Source organism: Gavialis gangeticus, unplaced genomic scaffold (assembly GCF_001723915.1).
Source record: "Gavialis gangeticus isolate Ggan-Ray unplaced genomic scaffold, GavGan_comp1, whole genome shotgun sequence".
In the NCBI taxonomy this organism is placed as follows: domain Eukaryota; kingdom Metazoa; phylum Chordata; order Crocodylia; family Gavialidae; genus Gavialis; species Gavialis gangeticus.
Window position 1 is genome coordinate 107,714,898 of NW_017729022.1, and position 22,968 is coordinate 107,737,865.

The 22,968-nt window shown below is 40.9% G+C and overlaps 1 long non-coding RNA gene across 1 annotated transcript in view; it reads left to right on the forward strand.

Annotated features, from left to right (window-relative positions):
* Positions 1–11,513: 11,513 nt before the first annotated feature.
* Positions 11,514–22,968, forward strand: part of LOC109296522 — a 20,047-nt gene continuing 8,592 nt past the window's right edge. Inside the window, exons 1-2 of the long non-coding RNA XR_002096972.1 lie at positions 11,514–11,655; positions 12,362–12,455. This is a non-coding gene — a long non-coding RNA (uncharacterized LOC109296522). The remainder of the gene's footprint in view (positions 11,656–12,361; positions 12,456–22,968) is intronic.

Sequence of the window (22,968 nt, forward strand, 5' to 3'; positions counted from 1 at the left end):
GGAGGGCTGTCATTGGTCCTGCTGCCATAGCTGGCACTCCTGGTGCCAGGCTTCCTACAACCACTCTACCTCCTCCATCTAGACCTCATGGAAGAACTCCCCCAAGGCCTTCCAGATGTTGTGCAGCATACAGGCTGCAACAAAGACCCATGGGATGTTGGCCTTGGTAAACTCAAGGTGGGCAGTGATGGTGCACTAGCATCCCTTGAGGCACCCAAAGGCACACTCAACCACTGCATGGCTCCAGCCCAGGCTCCTGCTGAAGTGTGCCTAGCATTGGTCAAGCTGGCTGGTATAGGGACGCACGCTCCATGGCAGCAGCAAATAGATGAGGTCACCAGTGAGGAGGGATGGGACTCACATCACCCAGATGCAGATGTGGGATACCTGGTGCTATGTGGCTGCTCTCCACCAGGGCTGGCAGGACAGAGTTCCAGAAAATCTAGGTGTCACGGGTACTATAAGCCCAGCCGGCACAGATGTTTGTGAAAGCACCTCGGTGGTCCACCACGGCTTGCAGCATGATGGAATGGAATCCCCATCAGCTGTATAAGGGGCAGTCTGTCCAGAGTGGGAAGATGACCTGCATGTGTGTCTTGTCCAGGGCCCTGATGTACTATGAGAAGCCAAGGGCTCAAAAGCCCGCCACCACCTCTAGAGGGTCAGCAGCCCAGAGCACCATGTTAGCCAGCACATTCTAGAGGGTGTTGCAGATCCCAAGGATGGCCTCCATGGAGGTCACCTTGCCCACCCTGATAGCTGATGTATTACAGGCTGGCAGACATGGCAAGTTTCATGAGAGTGATGGTCACATGGGTCTCCGTGGGGAGAGGTGGGTGCATGGCAGTGGGCTTGAGCTCCTGATGCAGGCTGAGCTGCTGCATGAGCTCCTGTAATGTGGTCCAGGACATCTGGAATGAATCCAACCATTGGTTATCATCTCAGGTGCTCAGGATAATGCACTGCCACCAGTCCTGGCTGGCAGGGCTGCAGCCCCAGGAGCTTGTGAATGGCAGTTGCGGCAGCATCCATGTGAGCATTGTCCCTATTGGGGGCCAGAAGCCGACCCAGGGTCAGGTAACTGATGGCCCAGGGGTAGCAGGGAAGGGATTGGGCATGTGCCCACCTACACAGCCACATACCAGGGTGGGCCAGATGGGGCTGAAGCCCACCTGGGCAAGGCAGCAGTCATTGCTGGTGTAGCATGTGGCTAGCGTGGCAGCAAGCAGAAGCCTGCAGAGCTAATCATCACTGCCAGGCGCTGAGCAAGGAGCAGCCATGGCATGCTGGGCACAGACTCTGGGGAGAGTGTCCTGGCGGGCTGTACTAGCAGGCTGTAGACTGCTCCAGGCCAGAGAAGCATGTGGCTAAGGAAAAAGGTGCAAGGCAGCCTTTTAAAGAGTATTCCTAGCACCCCAGCAGCTAAAGCCAGAGCTTGCAGTTCCCCCTTGCTGCTGCAGGGGGGCAGAGCAGGGCAGGAGCAACCCTGGACTTGTTTGCTCCCATTGGGCTCAAATCTGCACCTGACAGGGCATATGTGTAGACATATTCCTGGCCCAAATGTAACGCACTTTCATTTACTGGAAAGTAAAATTCAGGCACATTAATTGCATGTGTAGATGCACCCACCATCTCTGCATGGTAAGTGCGCATGTAAATGCTCTTAACCTTCCTTTGAAGTTTAACTTGGCCTGGTTTAGCTTTCACATAGCATGGGGGGAAATTGTATGCACCACTATAAATTGTTTGCAAGTCTTTAACCTCCCTCTAGTACCTTCTGAAAAGTCTTGAAAAGACAGTATACCGGCATATGCTTCAGCAATAAGTTAACACAAGACGTGCACCCCTGTACACCCCCTACACATCGCCTATGGCACTTACAACTTTTCCAGTTATATTGCTATAGCATTAAGTGACTGCAAAAGCCATTTATTCCTACTGATATTATTTCTGAATGGATTAGGTCAGATTCATGTATTTCTATAAAAATAGATACCTGATTTTGTTTTGCAGATAGGATGTCCACCTTTTTAAAGGTTGATCCTATTACTGACTGCACAGCAAAGAGAATGGATAACATTGTTTGAAATAGTGTAGCTTATATTCAGTCTTAAAAGCTTAAACCAGTATCTAATTTTGTACAAGATTTGAGAAATAGATATCTCAATAGTAAAACATCATATAGTTTTGACCAGTGGCATAATGGGGCAGATCAGTTACCTGGGCAGCAGCAGCAGCTCCTAGGTGCAGTGGCAGTGGCTGCTATTTTTTGACACACCCCTCATCAGCAGCCAGGGCTGCTGCCCTGGTTTCCTCACCTTAATTATGCTTCTGGTTCCGACTTTTTATATGTGTTATAGCAGAAGTAGCCATCCACTTCAAGATGTATTTTAGCACCACCTCCTTCCTCAGCATATACCAAAAGTTGTTATATTTTGAAGAAAAACTGGAGAACTACACTGGTTCCAATATTTACTTTCATTTAAATATCAGAGTTGGACATTCTATTCAGATTAGGCCTTTCCTTTCTAAGGGTGTACTATGGATGAAAAAATAGGAGGCAACTTTAATTAGGATACAGCGCCAAGAACTGCTGGTAAGTGTCCATGTTAGTTCCTCTCCCTTGTCACCTGACATAAGTCAGAATTATAAAAAGTTAATTTCTCTGTCACATAATAGGGATCAGGATTCACTAACTTCAGTAGCTATAGAACACTACAATTATTATACAAGGTAATACATAAATGCAATTGAAAGCATTCTCTATACATTTCAAGTCTTAAGATTACAAAAAAATTGAACTGTGACATCCATTATAAGAAATGAAAGATTAAAATATCACCTTTCTCATGTCGTACTATTATATAATGACTTCAATATTAATATTCCTAGGTTCATGTGAGGTATCTATATATAGACCTTTGCTTTTTTACTCCAAGCAGTAGAGCTTACTGAAGATGTTCCTAACAGAGTTTAACTCAGCTAGTACCTGAGTTGCATATAGATAATTTCTTATCCTTATAAATGCACAGTTTGTACCCAGAGTTAGTTGCTCATTTTCTATAAGGACATACTGAAGGTGTACCTCAAGAAATGGATGCTGACATCAAGAGTTGGGAGGATCTGGCTGCCAAATAACTCAAATGGTGCTGCAACCTCAACCAAGTGGCAGCTCAGTTTGAGGTAAGGCATCTTGCTCTCGAAACAAAGAAGACAGAAGAGGAAAAAAAAGGAGAAGAATCCCAGCCTGCAGCTTACTCTCCACTAAAGAAATACCTGCAACTTCTGCAGATGGATCTGTGACTCAGGGATTGGACTCTTAAGTCACCTCGAGACCCATCAATGAGCTGTAGTGGAGATCCTCCTTGAACTGAGGGATTGCTGATGAGTTACTCATTTTTAAATTTTATGTTATGATCCAAGGAAAAAATATTATGTTACGATGGAGTTAAGGCTCAGACTATGCCTTGTTAATTTATCTTAAAATGAAATATTATAAACTTTTGAAATTCAGAATTTAAGAGAATTCTAAACATGGTAAGCAAATAAATCACACTGAAAACATACAATTATTATATGTTATGATATTTAACACTTCGTTCTGGGATAATTACAACATATCTGATTTATTTGACTGTAAATTACTAATGTGGATCTGCAAATTTTATTCCCTTGAATAACATTTTTCCTTGCATCTCCTTGTTTAATTTTTTAATTAGTAAAAGTTAAACATGATCACTAAACAGAAATTCAGAGAATATAATAATGACATTCCTCATAATTTAGTAGACAGCACTGCCATCAAACATTGATGCATAAATGTAAGATTTGCAAGTAAATCTGCGAGTCAATTTAAGGAGTAAAATGCTTGTAGGCCCCTATCTTTAGGCGCCATTATACCTATAACTATAGCCCTTATCATCTCTGCCTCATTTACAAAGTTATAGAGATGCTACTTATTTACTTCACAGAGATATTGGGAAGATAAAGGTGTACTCAGATACAGTAAAATGGGAGAAGTGTCTAAAATAAATAGCAGAGAAGCCCAGATTCTGCCCCTAAGACGTTGCCTAGACACCAGTCCCTTCTATTTCTGGTCTCCCCAGTACTCGTTACTTTTCTGGGCAGTGCTACGTGAGCTGAAGCTCCAGATCTGGCAATGGGGTGAATTGTCTTCTTAGTTTTGTATGGAGAGGTGACAGAAGGCTGGGACCAATGAGGCTAAGCCCCCCCAAAACTTTCCATGGTGGCAAGCAACAGCAGTCGCATCATGGTGCTGCCATCCTGCAGTGCCTGGCACCATTCGGCATGCCACGTGCAACACCAGCGTATGCCAGCCCCACACCAGCCCTGTGGGAGGGAGGGCCATGGGTCAGGCAGGGCTCAGCTCCTGTCCCCAGTATGACTGACTTCCTTGGCCACCATTTTGTTTCTTGAGTTCAGAAGTTGAGACAGTGGTGAACTTGAACTTTGTGACCCCTCACAAAATGGTTGTTGTGACAGGCAGTCCACTCCTGTGAAACTGTCTCTATGCCTGAACAGTTTTTTAAAAACATTAATTGTGAATTGAGGTGGAAAAAAAGATTCAGCTAATTATAAAAGGAAATATATGGCCTTTCTTTGGTTAGGATTTTGGTTTGCGTTAATAGAAATGTCTCATGTAATTTTAAAAGCATGCTTTCAATAATCCCTTGATACTAACCATGACCAACACTGCATTTTTCCTGTCTGTCAGATGGCTTTTTTACTGTCAAGAATTATAGCTGACACAAATTTAATGGGCTGTTTTCATGCGGAGGTTGTAGGGATAATCTGGTCTACTTTACGTTCTAGTTCCATTACAAAATGAGCTCTGGTCTTTTCCAAGGACCTGCACGTTGGGGGATGGGAGGAATATATGCTGAGACTAAAATAAATGAATAATGAAATATAAAATCAGTTTTGTCTTCCACAAGCAGGAAAACAACAGTGCTTTTAACTGATATCCAGGAAGATTTATATATGGTTTCCTGCTTGTACCATAGGAGAAAAGTCAACCCAGAGAAAATAAGCATAATTTAGATGCATGGTTTTGAAATATGGCTTTTTAAATAAGTGGCTAGGATCAATAGCTAATTTAGATAATAAACTGGCATAACTCTGTTCTGTAATGCTGGTATGAATACAGAGTGGCTCTGATGAAGTTGACTGATTTACCTCTCATTTGCATCAAGTCTGAGAGCAGAATTTGACCAGTTACTTTTAATATAAAAAGTGTCAACATTCAGCAGTGTAGGGCCCAAACTCTGCAGTCCTTATATGAGTTATTTCAATGGTACTGTTTGCTGAGAAAGTACTTTAAAAATAGTCCAAAAGTTGGGAAAGTTAGTCATGAACCTAGAGTCTTGTTCTTGTCTAGTAAAAGGGAGGAATCAATGTGTATGTTTTGAGAAGACCTCCTAAAATAATTATTTAAAAAATAGTAACAAATTCAGTAGCAATTATAAAAATACAGTAAGTGTGTGTGTTCCACTTAGAAGAGTAAATCTGCATTGTTATTTTCATATCACATTTGGCACATAATTTGGTTATTAAACGTAAGTTAGAAATTATGTTAAAGATTTTTCAAATGAAAAATTAGATTCCAAATTTGATATTTGGGCACCAAAATAAGTCGTCAGGCTTTCAAATGTGCTGACTACCAAATGGGTCCTAGACTGATCTTTTTTGTCAGTTGATCTTAAGGGTAAAATGACAGTCATTACAAAAGTAGGTGTATCAGTCGAGTTTTAGAGAGTCAAACAGAGTGAAATAGTATCACTCTTAGTCCACTTAAGTCTAAGTTCTAAGTAGGGTCCCCTGTCCTACTTAGACTTATATCTAAGGATGAAGTTACACGTTACGCTTAGACCATATTAAAGCCACTTAAAATGTGATCATCCACATGTTAAAGCTCACTAATTCATGCTAAGAGCCCTCAAAATTATGTCACTTTAGGTGAGGGTTAACTCTAGGCTGTGCTATCTCATTCATGTTAGGGTAACTTTAGTCTGCTCCATGGAGATAAAATGAGCAATTTACTTGTATCCAGTATCCCAGAATACACCACTCCTAGCCTCTCCCTTCCCCACCCACAGCATGGATAGAGTGTCACCCCTGCTCACCAGCCCTCTAGTGGCATGTCAGAGCTGTGCAGGTAAGAGATGGTGTTAACCCTTAACACGATGGCTCACATTATAACTTTAACACCACTGAACATTCCACAGATTTAGTATGGTCTAAGTGTAATGTGTAACTTCACCCTAAGCCTAAATCCACTTATGAGCCTGATAGGTGGAACAGAATTTGACCCTTGGAGAATACCTTTTGAGAGAAGATAATGCCATACTGGATGGACTACTAATTTGATCCAGTATGGCAATTCCTGTTGTAACCCCTTTTTAAGCCAGATTTTATGGTAGTGCTCTGTTTAGAACTGTGGAAAGTGTAATTTGGGGTAAGCCAAAGAAGAGTCAGTTATAATGTGCATCCACCAGCCTGAAACACCATATGTAAACAGAGGCAGGGGAGCAGTTTTCTGCTACTCTTCTTGGAGCTTCATGCCACACACACCTTGCTGGGGTTATTTGACCCCAGCAGTCTTTCCTGCCCAAAGTGGGAGGCTGGACTCAATGATCTCACAAGTTCCCTTCCAGCCCTAAACTTCTGTGAATCTATGTGAATCAGTGAATCTGTGAATAGCAACTGTAACATGGGTGAATGCCAATTATTACAGGGCGGGGCTAAGATGTTTAAGTGCATTTTTCTAATCATGCAGTCCATTTACTCATGCCGTCAGTGCTTCATAGTTCATTGTTGGATACTTCAGTTCTTCCAAATATCACTTGAGCCTAACAATGGCCCAAGCAAAAACACTCTTCCAGCCCAGTTTTTGTCCTCTTGTCCCTACAGTTTTAATACACCTGTTCATAAACTGGCTCATTTACATTGTATTTGGGTTTACTGCCACAGAACAGAGGGTAATGGGAATTAACATGGAAATTTCTAGAGACTATGTTATATAACCTAAGGCTAGATTTAACTTTGACAGTATCTTCAGTGGTTTTGTGATCACTTGCTCTAAAGCTGGTATATTGTTTCTATATTCTATGTGGTTTTTTCCTTCTACCCAAAGTAGCCATTCCTTATGCACTGAAATCAAAATTGATATCCTAAATATGAAATGGCAGAATAAATCTACAATTACAATCCAATATGTAACCAGTTACAGTTAGGATTAAAGAATGACACTTATAAGGAGTGTTACCTGAGAACAACAAAATTGGTTTGGCAGATTTACAGGTTGATGCCTGCTGAGTGACAAGTCTTTGCAGGGTTGATATTCTATTTTCTGTTTACAAAAACTTAACCCTAAAGAGTGTTAGGGAATTTGGCTTTGCAGAATAAAATTGGTTCTGATTTTTAGATAATTCAAAATAGTGACAATTTTTAAATACTCCTTTTTAAGCAATTCAGTTAATCTGGCATAGTGATTTGGCTCCTAGATAATTCTTCAGAATTAGTGGGCTTTGCTCCACCTATTTCATATGTTTAAATCTTGTTTAAATGTTCCTCTATATGAGATATTTGTCTTATAAATGTTCTTCTATGTGAAGTAAACTAAGAGAATATCAAGAAAAAGAGATGCCTCTGACTGAGATGCTTTATATTAGCTCTACCTTTAACCAGAGGTGCTTGTCTGGGTGAGTTTCACAAAGTTATCATTTGCCATATGTCCCTGTTATAGTATAGATTATGAGGAGATGCTGTCTTTCTAAATTAATTTGTTTCAATGCAAAATTGGATGTTTATGTGTTTGTGAAATATTAAAATTATGGCTTTGCCTTTTTAACCATTGTAACTGTATCATAATGCTCAAAAAAGTTATGTTCCCCATCCCCAGGAACTAAAATGCAAATACATCTGTTGTTTGTTGGCTTTCTAGAAACAATAGCTGGACTCTGTGGCTCTGACCGTTTCATTACGATTAAGCTCATTAAGATTTTATATATTTAGTATCTGTTTTACAATATTTTCATTACAGAGTATTTTATTAAGGTCCAAGTGGCTTGTATTTTTATGGTTGCATCTGGTCTATGTAAACCCTACTCTGGTTTAAACAGCTATATATCTCAGAACTGGTCATGAGAGAATTTTGAAGTATAATGTGCGGCTTCATAAGTGTCATTTGTACAGGTACCCAAAATGCTGGTACCCACTCTGCCTGATACAATCCTGTCATCTCACATTTGGAAAAGTATACATATACAATTCACAGATTGTAAAGCCAGAAGGGACCTCAGAAGATCATTGGGTCCAGCCCCCTGCACCAAGCAGGAAAGATAACTGGAGGTCAGGTGACCCCAGCAAGGTGACTGTCTACACTCCTCTTGAAGATTTCCAGAGTAGGTGATTGCACCACCCTTGGAGGGAGCTTATTCCACAGTCTGGACACCCTGACTGTGAAGAAGTTTTTCCTAATGTTGAGCTTGAATTGGTCTTCCAGGAGTTTGTGGCCATTACTCCTAGTTTTCCCCTTGGGTGCCCTGAAGAACAGTTGCTCACTGAGCCCTTGATGTACTTCCCTAGTGTAGTGGTAAGCTGCTACCAGCTCCCCTCTCAGCCTTCTTTTCTTCAGGATCTAGGCCATGTGTAGACAAAATAAGGGGCGTGTGTGCATGACATTTTGGAGTGGAGTAAATGCTTTTGCACCGCTTTAACAGTGTTGGTGTTTGCACACCTCGGTGGTGTATTGCACATTAATTCCAGCCACTGTAGCAAATTTGGTGGAGTAACGCGTCACCAACGGAACTGTGAATTAACTTGAATCTGGAGGGTATCTGGGACAGAAGTTCAATAAACTAATTTAACCTAAATCAGTTAAGTCTAATACATTCATCAAGGTTTATCTTAAACTGGCTTCAGCCATTTTGAAAGCAGTTTATGTGCATTGAATTTCTGTTGTATTACAGATTTGAACCGGTTTCCAGTCACTTATACTGGTTTACACCACTTATACTGTCCATAGTCATATGTGCAGCAACTATTAGTCTCTTGTCCCTGTTGGTGACCTCTTACCTTCACTTCCTCTACTGAACCATGTTTTGTTCCTGGATCATCTCAGGCTGCGGTACTCTGTCCTACATTTCAGGTATGCATATACAATATTGACATTTTCCCTCAAGTGCTGTGTGGGGTGCAAGTATACATTAATGTCATTCACAAAGAAACTGAAATTGGAGCCTTCAGCAGCTTTTTATTTCTATTTTTGGAGTACTAAGTTTAGTCAAACACTCAAGATCTAAAGCTACAGGTGGGCAATAATAGTGAAGTTTGCTGCTGTGCAAATTGGTCCATGAAAGACAATAGGCCTTACCTAAGCCCCAGATAAGTTCTCAGGGGAAAATTCTTCTCCCTGCACTATAGATGCAAGAATGTTTTCTTGCAGTAAAACTGGTCTGATCCTGAGGGCATTTTTGAATGGGAAGATTTGATGGAATTGGGGATCCTAAGAAAATAATGAAACAGTATTTAGTTTGGGATTAAACCTTCAAGGCCACACCCAGATGATTGCAGCCATTTGTCTCCCCAGGGACAAGTAGCAGCAGCACACCTTGTGCCACTGCTACTTTTCCCTGGGGATTGCACGTGCACTGGCACACAACAGGTTACCAATTGTGCTGGCCCCAGAAGCCTCACCTGGAGTCCTGGGGCCCTCAGGGGGCTGCAGCTGTGGCGCTCCTGCAGTAAAGAGCCTGGCCAGAGTGTGGCTCCAGCTGGAGTGTGGCTCCAGGTGACCAGGTTCTGGTTTTGGGTGGCATATGCTGCTGCCATATGCACCAGCTATTTTTTGCCATGGGTTTTTTTTTGACCCTGGGATCTTCTGGGGTCACAAAAACCCCCTGTGCTGCAAGATGACAATGCGGGGCATGCCTGCCTGTGTGGTATGTGGCACCACAGATGGGTCTGTGGCACTGTATACTGCATGTCCACACTTGTCTGGACATGGCCTAAGAGTACAGGAAGCCCTCGCTATTCATGGGTTTGGCATTCATGTTTTCAAATATTCGTGAATGCCAAACCCACATCTTAAATACACTTAAAGGAGCTCCTCAGGAGCTCCGTGCTTGCCACCACCGCACTCGTACTCCTGCTACCATGTTCCTGCAGCTGCCAGTACAGCCATGTCCCCCCCCCCTCCCCCCAGCTGCCAGGAGCACTGCGTTCATGAATGCAGATGGCAGATTTCACCATTTGTGGGGGATATGAGAATGTATCCCCCACAAATGGCAAGGGTCTCCTGTATTGCCTTTTGTGTTTCAGAATTTTCAGGACCAGATGACCTGGCAATTTATGGATCCTTTTTGGGTTTTATTCCAGGCAGTGAGGCGCTTGTGTAACAGAGGCTCTTGCAGTTGTTGGGCTAGAGAAGTGGTTCTGAAGGGATTCTATTTTTTCTGTTTCCCAATGCCTAGCCAAATTAATGTGGTTAAGAGAATGGGCCAGTCCAAAGTATTTTCAATTACTTGCTTTTTTGTGTAAAGTGGGGGATGACTTTCACAGTGACAACATCCTGCAGTCACTACTGAGAATGTGCAACTAGGAAAGGGAATTCATTTTATAGCTAGTCTAACTTTGGGGGTTGTTTTCACTCTAAGACTTGAGCAATGAAAAAAACACACCTTGCACTGCTACTTCACAGTGTTGCTGCCATGTTTAGGGTTTGGGCTCAAACCTTACACTAAAAGGGGGTGGCCAGGGCACCAGGCCTGAGTGTCTTCAGTGAGGGAGAATGTGCAGCAACCTCAGTCCTTGCCTGGTCGCCGCTGCTTCTGGCAGCCAACCTGCAGCTGCTGCCTCATGCACTGCCACCAGCACCCATCACACAGAACTGCCCAGTTTGAAAATATACTCTGTTTGAATCTACCCTCTCTTACATAGCTGCTGTAGTATATCTCCTCTTACATACCTGATAATATAAACAAATCTTTTCTGAGTTTGAAATCAAAAAGAAATCCATATGGAATATATGTTTTCTTGGTGGACATTTTTTTGCCACCCTTGTAATTTTTTTGATACTGGAAGCAGCATTTCCTATTGTTAAAGGGCTATTTTGACAAATTAAGACACTTGCTTCAAATAAAGTAATGCTCTTTTTAGTGCAGATTTCCTTTTGGTATTAGAATGGCTGTGTTCTTTTTTTTAAAATAGAAATACTATTCCTAAATTTGTGACTGCAAAGATTTAAATGGTCTGAAAAAGGCAATGCATTTTAATAAAGTTAAAATTTTAAATGTTAAATACTGTATTTTTGCATGAAGTATTTTTAAAGGCATGCTTTCTCAGAGCCAAGAAAAGTCATGTTGACCTCTGGATACAATCAACCGATGTTCAGAAGATTTGACCTGGAAGTGTAACAGTACGTGATTGGCTGGCCATGGAGCATGGAAAATAAGGTTCATACTGTACGGTAGTTGAGCAATAAGAGACTAAGGCTGTCTAATGTTTTATAGGGAAGAACAGCTGCCAGCAGATGGCAGCAGAAAGGAAAATTAGGCACATAATATAAGACATAGTGGACAAAAGAACTCAGATTTCTAACAGCCTAGTTTCACTAGCTGTTATTGACTATGCAAGGTAAGTTAGGGCTTAACTGAAAAGAGGAAATGGTTTGGACCTGTTAACTTTTTATATTTGGTGTACAGCAATATATCCTTAAACTACAAAGAACTGTGCCTCTGTGAGTATATAAAATGTCTGAGGAAGTTTTAACAAAAGATAATTTCTTAATATGTTTGCAGTGCTGTTTGCTATAAAACTTCTAATATTTCACTGATTGTATAATGAGCAAAAGTAATAATTCTGATATCCTGCTCAAAAGTAATTATGCCAATGGAGACTATCTAGATCATTATTTTTAATTAGGATATGTACTTAACCATAGCTTGAAAAAAATATTTTAATTTTCTTAGGCTCCTTCTTTGTACATACTTTGAGCAGAATGGCAATTGATCTTCCACTTTTGTGACAAATGTATATGCTGTGAATGTGTTTCTTTTAGAATCTGAAACAGGGATTACACAGAGTGCCTAGATTTAATTTAACTTTTAATCATAAAATTTGCTTAAGTAACATGCACTTTTTGGGACAGTATACAGTACATTTCACTATTCATTTTCATCAAACTGTGCTAAGTATATTTTTTATTATTAAAGAAGTTATAGAATTACCATGAACAATATTTCCTCTTTTTATAATATGTATGTGTTTGTACAACTACAATTATTGTTGCTGTATATGTGATTTATCTATTGTCTGAGTCATCCTTTCATGCCTTTCCAAGCTAAAGTTCTGTAAAAAAAATTTAAACAGGATTGAGGCACAGAAGAAAATTTCCACATGTCCCTCCATACCCTTACACCCAATAAAAATGAAAGGTAAGGAAGATGTTTTATTATTCCTAATTGATCTGTGTGAGCATTTTTTTTAATTTTGTTTTGTCGTCCCCCCACCCCGCCTTGCCCCCAGGAGCAAGGGATACACTACTAAAATTAAAGGAGCACTGTGTCAGTTAAACAGAATTGGAATTGTTTTTTAATTTGCAAAGTCTGCATTGCACAAGCTCCCTGCTACTTAGGTGGTGTTTTTTTCTGGTGGCTTGTATTAAAAAAAATGTGCAAGAATAGGCAGATTAAATGTTGGTTAAGTATGGACATCTTCCCCAGTGTGGTTCAGCATCAGGTCCTGTTAAACTATCTTTTCTGAAAGTTCATTGTAATTGAGATTTTAGAAACTTAGCAAATTGCATTTTGGAAGAGGAGGGAGGGACAGGGGCTTGAAACTGATGATGTTATACTAGGTATATGCAAAAAATGAATGCACATCCTTCTTCTCAGACTGATTGTGACAGTTATGATTGTAACAGCACAGCTTTTATAGCCCTTTCTATAAGCTGTCTTTTTAAAAGGATTTTTCAAGTGCTAAGTAAATTCATTTTGACAGTTTTAGTGATACAGAACTTGGTTTTCCTAGGTTCATTCAATACTAAAGGCATTCTCTAGAGTTGTTTCATTTTAATTGACTCAAAGGTCAGTTCAAACAAGTTATTGTCCTACTTTGCTTCATACAGATTCCGTTGTTTAAAATACTTGAAAGAAGGAACATTGCTTGGTAATCAAAAACAGAATTTGCAATTGGACAGCTGTCTTACAGACACATTTAAGGAAACAATGAAGGCCCACTGTGCCAGTAGTACAGTGTGCAGTGCAAAGCAGATACAGTGCTGCAGTTTACTTGCCATGCTGTAGATGAGCTGCGAACATGTACTTACCATTAACCATGTGGCATTTGCACATACTCAGATATCTTTTTGTTGAGTGTTTCTATAGTGTCAATTTGCAACACTGCCTATTAATATATTATCCATGTGAACCTGGCACTTTTTAAATCTAGAAATAGAGGAGCATGTAGCGGAAGTTAAGAAATTCCATTGACCCAGTTGAATATAATTACAGAGGTTAGAACTGGGGCCAGGATATTTGAGTTCTACATGTAATGTTTCACTGCTCAGCCTCTTTTGAATGGCATTACCTCATCTTGAATCCATTCAGGAAAAGAGTTGCAAATCCCACAAGAACAAATCTGAGTTATCCAGGGTCATTGCATGAACAGGACATGAACAAGTGCTTTTTAGATTTTCAGTGATAAAAAAATGCCTTTTTCATGTGATGCAACATTTTAGCTCTTAATTTCTCATATTAATTGATTTGATTTGCAAATAAGTCAGGTTTAATTCATTTTTGCTGGTTGTTTACCTGTATGCATTTGATATATGTCAAGTTCAAGTAACTCTGTCCTGGGGGTTGAGGTAAAGGGAAAGTGCAAATATGCTAAGGTGCTTTGTAAAATAATGGCTTTATGTGACCAAATGACATCAATTGGAACAAATTACATACTGCTTCCAGTGATGTAATCCAGAAAGTTTGAATTGCTTTTAGGGCTCTCAGCCTGAATGAATTCTTTTTCTTTGAGATCTTCACCAGTAATCAGCTTTTATATTGCAAGCAGCAGGTTTAGACTTTGTTTATTTCTGCAGTTTAAAACCATTTCAGGTAAAAAGCAGGTAGGGAAATGAATCATGTTTTTTGAAATTGCTAGTTTGTAACAATTTTGGATTTTAAAATATTTTTCCTTTGTTTACACTAGGGTTTGAGTTGAAATAGCAGTTTGCCTTTGATATTTAATATTTTTAATGCTTATCCGTTGCCAAAATAAGATAGGCCAAAAAGAGGCTTGGAAAAAAATGAAATAAAAGTTAAATAAATTAAATTTGTTCATATAATGCAGCGAAAGTGAAATACTATGCTTTCTGCACACAGGCAGATGAATTTACCAACAAAGATTTTAACTATATGTAACAGGTGGTAACAAATCATTTGATATACAAAATATGTAATTAAAGGCATTCATTAAAAAACTAAACAAAATTGAATCTTATGACTCAGATTCTTTTTTCCCGAATCATCTAAATTTTGAATTAAAATCTGCTACCATTAACATTGTTGCAAGAGGTAGTATTTACATTATTTTTAATATCATCTAGGAGTGTTCTGAAATTAAATTGTACTGTATACTTTGTGTATGTAAATTAATCTTTCAAAAGATGCAACAACAGCGTAGATATTTTATGGATCCTCAACAGCTGGCCCAGTTTGTGATTTGCACTGCTTTTGCACAATAATTTCTTTACCTATGGTAAGATGAATTGCCATCTTTAAAAAAACCCTCTTAATTAATTGGTCATAAAGCAGTTCTGCAAAAATTGAGCCAGGTATTAGATTGAAATAAAAAGTGTCCTATACGTTGTTAATCCTAATCATCATTTCAAATTAATTTTCAGAGGACCAAACTGTTTCACACTTGATCAGTTTGCATAGCATCTCACTTCCAGAGAAGAAGTCGCATTAACTTCAGAGGGATTTTTTTAATGAGAATAATACACTATTCAGCATGAGTCTAGGTAGTGGAACCTAGCCCCCCCAAAAAAGTATTTACAACATCAGAAGACAATAGGCATTTTGCAAAATTCCGAAATGAAAGACTTCATGAATCTATTTTCACTTAATTCATATGGTATAATTTCGATTGTGTCATGTAACATTTTTAAGTAAAATATTTTTTAAAATTGTGGACTCTTTTTAATGTAGCAGTCTTTCATAACTTTTAATAAAATTTAGAAAATGGGAACTTTCAATGTTTTTCACCAGTTTTTGCTGTTTGCTGAAAGCATAAATCTTATGAAGTTTTTAGTCTAATTGTCCCGTGTTTCGTACTCTTACTGAGTATTGGCAGTAGTCTCCTTCTCTCGCAAATAGTCTAAAATTTAATTTTAATTAATGTTAGTAAGGCTAGAAAAAAGTTTTACTTGTTTCCTATGGCTTATTAAATTATTACACTTAAAAAAAACTTCTAAACATGCATTAAAGATCTGAGTTTCTAGTATTAAAGTTGCTGTTGTCAACGAGCAATCTTTCTGAAATTATTTAAGCAAACAATACTTCTGAGGACATTTTTTCAATAATATAGGACTCAAAGAAATGCTTACAAACAAGACTCTTAAAAAGCCTTTCAGTTTTCATTTCCCAAGTATTTAGGCATCTGTAGAAATGAAAAAATACAAATGTTATTCTTTAAATATCTTATAATATCAATTAATTTAGCCTTCCACTATAGTACAGTACATTCATTGGCACAGGAGGTAAAGAGAACTACTGACAGGCAAGAGAGGAGAATTGTTCCATTTTTCAGGAACAAGAGTCTCCATGTATGCTGCAAAGAAATGAATTTGAGAACAAAGAAAAGAACAACATCTTTAAATGAAAATATGTCCAAATTTTGGATACCACAGCTAAATCTATGCTGGTAGACCATATCTGTGGATCCATTTGCAAGAGTTTAATTTTAGTGTAGTCATGGAACTCAATTGTTTATAGGGTGAATTTTCCATGTACATAAAGCTGGCTAACTGCATTGAAACTCCGCATGAGAGCCTCCCTGCGCATATATACATACATGTCTTGTAGACAGTGTGGCCAGAGCTACAGTATATTACCCATCTGCCTATTCATCCATCTTAAAATTTATTGCAAAGCTCAACTTGAGGACTTTTAAATGTGTACCATTAAAACAAAAACAACCCTTATCAAAACACTTCTTCCTAAATCCAAATCTGGCATTTTCTTGATGTGATAGACCACTGATCATTTTCAATGTCTCTTTACTTCCACACTGTAAAGTCTGATTAGTTGCTAGAAATGGGGGATCAAGCAATACCACAAATGATATCAAGTTGTACCACTGGGATAAGGAGCTTCCTAAATCCCGCTGGGATTTGCTGCTAGCTTCTAGTCCAGTGGAGTCCCAAGATATTACATTTTTAATTTGTGACTTTTTCATAGTTCTCCTGGAAGTGTTTTACATTTATTAATTTTAATTTTTGTTTCCCTCTGAGTCATGCCTAAACCAACTCATTGGCAAATTATTTGCTGTTATGCCAGCAGAGAATTTAGCCTATATTAAATAAGGTACCTGGCCTTACTGAATGTCACCCAAATGTAAGCCAAGTTTTTTTTTTTTTCTAAAATATAAAGAGCCCCCTTTAAGTTGTTTGTATCTTTGTGTTTCTATTCTGCTATTAGCTCCATGAGACAGTCCTTGCACAATGGGTGGCATAAATGCTCATGCTTGTCAATGACCTGCCTTCCACTGGCATTCTTTTCCAGGTGGCAGCACTACTGCCATTGAGCTGAATATGTGCATCTCCATTAACAAGTCCAAGGGTCCTGAGTATTTTCATCTCTCAGTGGGCACGTCTACACATGACACTACATTGCTGTAGCTACACACTACAGCAAGATAGCTTGTTGCTACACTGACAAGCTACCTCACTGTAGTGACATAGCTGCTCAAAATAACCATGCGCCATCATTTAGTACTTCCTAAAGCAAGTACTAAATGACAGTGCATTACTGACTGCATGTGGGGTGCACGTGGGGTGTGGGGCACCCAATATTATTGTGTATATTGTTTTGTGTTGCTCCTGCTTTTCCCCTCTTTTTCTCTTTCTGCTCTTTGGTGCGTGATGAATGAAGAGATTGATGTTATAATGTAACACAGTCTGACTTTCAGGTTCTATCATGGTTGCCAATTTTAACTAGGTATCAATAATATTACAAAGTCATATTACAAAGGACATGTTTACTGCTTAACATTGTTCAGATCCTCCTGATTAGTATACCTCTAACCCCAGTTCTTCTTAGGAACAACCCAAGACCTGCGTCTGATATTTGGAGACAACTTGTCTGGCTTTCTGTCTCTTTATTGCTACATGTGGTAAAGCGCTGTCTGTCTTCACCCAAACTTCTCCTTTCTCTTGAGAATGTTAATTACTTTTTTTCTCTTCCCACTTCCATTCTGAAATGCTCAGCTACTTCAGCACCATTCTCTCAAGCCACTTTTGACTTCTTCCATCTCCGCTCCCCTATTCTTTCAATAGATAGCAGATGAGGTTAGGTGCCTGTTTGAATTTACAAACCACTTTCCACAGCCGAGCCTATGAACTTCACTTCATCAGCCTCCTAGGTTCAGAAACTCATGGACTCATTATAGACAGTGGAATTCTGACACACTGCAACTTGCCGGACATCTGACTTCCCAGGTACCGCTGTACTTTTACCTGTGCTGCTACATTCCCCTCCCCCCAGCCTGTCCCTTACCCCCTGATGCCTCTGTTTCCATTTTCACTGACTGGCTTTCTTACCTGCACTGCATGCCAGGCCAGCCTCTGGCTTCTTTACTATTCCTTCCATCCAGGAACAGCAGACACACCAACTGCAGATGCTTACTCAGCCCAGCAACTGCAAAGGGTCACACAGCAGTGCCTCCATGTCCTCGGCAAGATAGATAGCCACCAAGGCCTGAGCACTACTTGCCTAATGGTGAGGTCTTGTGGCTCTGGACTCCACCATAGATGCTATGCCCTTGGCCCACATGGGCAGCACCTGTGGTGGAGAAGGAGACTAGCTGGTGGATGGTGTGCTAGCATGGGACAGTGGACCCCCTCTTCCATGTCCCCCCATCTCCGCTGTTCTACCTCCCTGACTCTCTTCACCAGCACCTCCATCCACTGATTCAAAGTTTGACAGCTGCATACACTGCTCTTCACCCTCAGGGTCACACATGGTGGCCAGCACATGGACCATACTGGACCATAAGGGATCAAGCCATTTCCTGATGCCCTCCTTCAGCCGCCTCACCAGTGCCTGCATGTCTGGTGACAGCAGCTTCCCCCAGCCAAGAACATTGATTCCCTGGAAGCTCTCCATTTGGCTCTGAAGTTCCCTCACTATAGGGATCACCTAGGGCATTGGCAGCACTGAGGGTCTTGGTGGCCTCGAGGAAGGGCTTGAGGACCACCAAGATGTGGGTGATGGTATCCCACTCAGCTCTGTTAAGGGCGCAGCTGATCCCAATCTCCCTGAGAAAGGCTACCCATTCTGTTGCTCCACCAGCCTCTCGAGCTTCAGGTATGTGGAGTTCCACCGAGTCTCCACATCCTGCATGATTTTGTGCTGTGGCATGTTCAGCTCTGTTTGTTGGTCTGGCAGCATTTGGCCCCCCCTTGATGCTGTGGTGGAAGTAGCCTGTCACTTTCCTGCATTTGGAAATGAGCTTGCTGGTGGAGCTGGCACCATCACTGGCAGCCCTGTCCCCCTCCAAGGCATCCCTGACAACAAGGTGCAACTTGTGTGCCACACAGCAAATGCCAACAAAATTGGCATCGTGGACCACCTTGACCATATTGGCCCCATTGTCAGTAACCATGAACCTGCAGGTGAATTCACCCTGCCCAGTGAGCCACCCCTGCATCAAGCAGTTTATGGCCCCCATGATCTCTGTTGCCATGTGAAACTCATCCATCACCTTGGCTTGAAGGAGAGCCCACCAATGGCCTGACTGGTTACAACAGTGCCCTGTGAGGGAGAGGTAGGCATGATCACTATCCCAACTGCTCCAGATGTCCAAGATGAAGTGTAAAGCCACCTGCAGACCTGCTTTGCATACCTACCCCCTCAAAGGCTTCCTGCATGCCTCATACAGGGAGGGCACCACTGTCCTGCTGAAGGTGGTGCGTGCGGGCACTTGGTATGATGGGGCCACGAGCGCCATAAGGCCCTGAACCCTGGCCACTCAACTAAGGAGAAGAGTTGGCCATTGACAGCAAGCATCTCCCAAATACTCTGGGGGATCTCGCTCACCCTTGCAATGCACCCCACTTTCTGTCCACCTTTCCTCCACTGTTCCAGGGTGGCCTGCCTCTGCTTTGGGGGAACAGGGGCTTTGGAGTGAGAGGGGGACTTCCCTTTGGGCATGCTCTCACTTGTGCCAGCCTGAGGAGGAGCAAGGGCAAGGGGGTGATGCCTGCAGAGATGCATCAGCATCTCTGTGGTGCTCATGTGTTTTGTTCCCTTGCTCTAGCTGGTTTTGGCTTGGCAGCACAAGCAGATAGCGAACATGGGATCATCTGCCAGCTCAAAATGATCCCCAACCACACTACCTACTCACTTCTGGGGTGTGGGTGCATATGTGGATGCTGCTGTACTTTCCCCCTCCTCAACAGGCAGAGGCACAGCAAGAGGAGGAGCGGACTCAGTGAGCTGCTTGCCTCCACTTGTACGTCAATCTCATCCGAAGTGCCTTCTGGGGAAGGCGACCTGGCTGTAAGGGAAACTTGAGGGGTGTCAAGCACAAACTCAAGTGATTCCCCCTCCTTCCCCAGAATTTCCCTTGCTAGGGCACTGAGATCCAGATCTAGTGCCAGGTCTTCTTCTGGCACTGGAAGGCTCAGCATGGAAAGTGAAATAGGGATGGAGTAGGCTACCGTGCTGGTGCTGCTGCTTATTGTTGTCATCATGGTAATGGTGGGCAGAGTTATGGATGGTGCTTGTGGAGGGAATGCAATCTTGGGGACAGGAAGTGGCACTGGCACTGCTCCCCTCTCCTTGCTGCTTGTAGAAGCATCACCCCTTCTAGCTGGAGGAAAGAAACTGCATCTTAGTTTGGTGAGGGGGAACGTACAGCTCTCCCTCCACCCCCTCTTCTGCCCCTCCCTGAAGGCTGGCCACCATGCTTTATGGTGTTTCATGTCTTCCTTTTCTACAGATATATATATATATATATATATATATATATATATAAATGTTCCTATTTAAATTAAAAAATGTATGTGTGGTGCAATGAAGAACTGTATAAAAACCAGTATAAATATATCTTTCTCCCTATATAAATTCAAAAGTAGATGTGTGGTGCAAAGAAGAAATGTATACTAACAAATAGAAATGTGTCTTTCTCCCTATATAAATTCAATAACGTAGGTATGGTGTAACAAAGAAATGTATAAAAACCAACAGAAATATATTTCTCTCCCCATATAAATTCAAAACTGTAGGTATAGTGCAATGAAGAAATGTATAAAAACCAACAGAAATATATTTTTCTCCCTATATAAATTCAAAAATGTAGGTGTGTGGTGCAAAGAAGAAATGTATACAAACAAATAGAAATACATCTTTCTCCCTATATAAATTCAGTAGCATAGGTGTGGTGCAAAGAATAAATGTATTCAAACAAATATAAATATATCTTTCTTCCTATATAAATTCTATTATGTATATATGCTGCAAAGCTTTAAATGCATAGAAATAAAATATGATTTTATTTGCCTTCCTATATAAATTAAATTCTATAGTGATCCTATCCAATATAATTATAAAATTCAAAAAAAGAAATCAATTAATATAATAATAAAATAAAAGCAGAAAAAGGTACTCTGAAATCCCTCTTGCTAGGCTAGCCTAGCCTAGCAAGTAGGGAATCCTTTAGAAGAAGATCAGCACTAGCCATAGTTGTCTGACGCTGAGCTGCTGGAACACACAGCTCAGTAAGTAACACCAAGGCAGAAAGCAGGGCAGTTCAAACAATGCTGTCTTTTATGCTGTTTTTTCATCCCTCCCCCAGAGCACTGGGATTGGAAGAGACCTCAGGGAAGAATGACAGTCACTAGCCAGCCACAGTCAATATGAGAGCAGTCCTTCCCCTCTCTTTCCCCGCCCTCTCCTTACTTTCTGTTTCCCTGCAGGCAAGCCCAGCTTCATCTTCAAAATTCAAAATGTTTCAAAACTTTTGAAATGTTTCGACTACCCTCATTTCATTTTGAAGCTGTTTCAAAGCCTTCTGTTTCATTTCGATGTTGCTGTTTCGAGCTTAAAATTAGTCAAAACAGCATTGAAATGAAACAGCCAGCAAAATTTCGCACAGCCCTAGTATGAAGCCCTTCTGGGTGAGGAGAGACCTAGAACATATAGGTATCACTCCCCCTAGGCGAGGTCCTAACCACTCAGCTGCTAAGCTACAAGGTGGTGGGAATATCCATCTCCTCTCAGGTTTCTAACACCTCCTCCTTGCGGTTTTTACTTGACTAAATTGTCATGTTTAATGATTCTGATTCCCCAAACAACTGCCCAGACAGAGCACAACCCTAATCTGACAATTAGCTTAACTTTGAATACATGACCTAGACCAAAGCAACAACCAGGCATCTGGTGTTAACTATCCTTAAGAGGACCATGATACTTGAGCCAAGCTCCCACCCAGAGTCCAGCTAATGTCCAGTGGTCAGTGAAAGATGTGGGCAGGGAATGCCCAGAAGCTAAATAATGCATTCAAGGTGAGGATAATTTTTTTCTGGCCCCTGCAGGCAACCAGCAGAAGCCCTCAAGCATAGGTTTACCAGACCCTTTCCCCATATGCAAACAACCAAAAATGGTAATTAGCTTTCCTTTCAGTCCACTCAACTATTACCAAACACTGACAACTTTATATCACATGTTCTGAGTACTGCCTCAAAAATACTAGAGTCCTATCATACTATCTTTTCTGTAAGCTTATGAAGCTCTGTTGTGATACAGTTCATAGTCTTTGTCCCTACTATACTGTTTGGAAGACTTATCCAGAACTTCCCAACTTCCCTCCACTAATAGTTAGAAATCTTTTTCTGTGTTCTAGTCTAAATTTATTCATGACCCATGTTTACCCATTTGATCTTGTACTAATATTTTCTTTTAGTTTAAAAGCCTTGTTCCCTTCTCTGATATTTACAGCCCCCCCCAAATGTTTACAAAAAGTAGTCATATTCCCTGTCAACTTTTGTTTAGCTAATCTAAACCAGCCAACCATTTTGATTTCTCATAAGATAAGTGATCCATTTACCTAATCATCCTACAGGCCTTTTATATATATATTTTTAACCATAGGTGCTCAGAACTGTAAATAGCATTCTAAAAGAGGACACACTAATCCCTTGTACAGTTTCCCCTGTAAAATACCTCAACCTAGATTTGCATTTTCATAGCCACATACAAGTGGAAGCTAAGGGTCATTATGGCTAGGTACTGACAGTCAAAAAGCCCAAGGCTGAATTAATTCAGTCTTTGCAGGTTAGTCTAAAATGCACAGATTAAATTGAAACAGAAGTGAACAGACACTTACCTTTGATTCAGGAAATGCAGCCACATGACTGCAGTGGCTCAGACCAGAAGCCAGGGCATGCTAGAACATGACCCTCTGGATGTCCATTCACTTCCTCTTCCTGCTGCTCCTGAGATCTCTGGGTTTTGAAGTCCAGAATTACAGTAGTAGGACTCTGCAGATTTGCTCATCACTTCCTCTTCCTGCTTCCAGATGCCTCTGGGATTTGTAGTCCACAGTCATAGCCAGCAGTAAGTTTGAGCTGGGGAAGAAGTGTTTAACCCCCCTCCCTGGCCCCAGACCCCAGCTGGGGTTTGCCTGGGAGTGGGACAGTCCCATTTTCTGCCCCCCCACACACACTGCAGA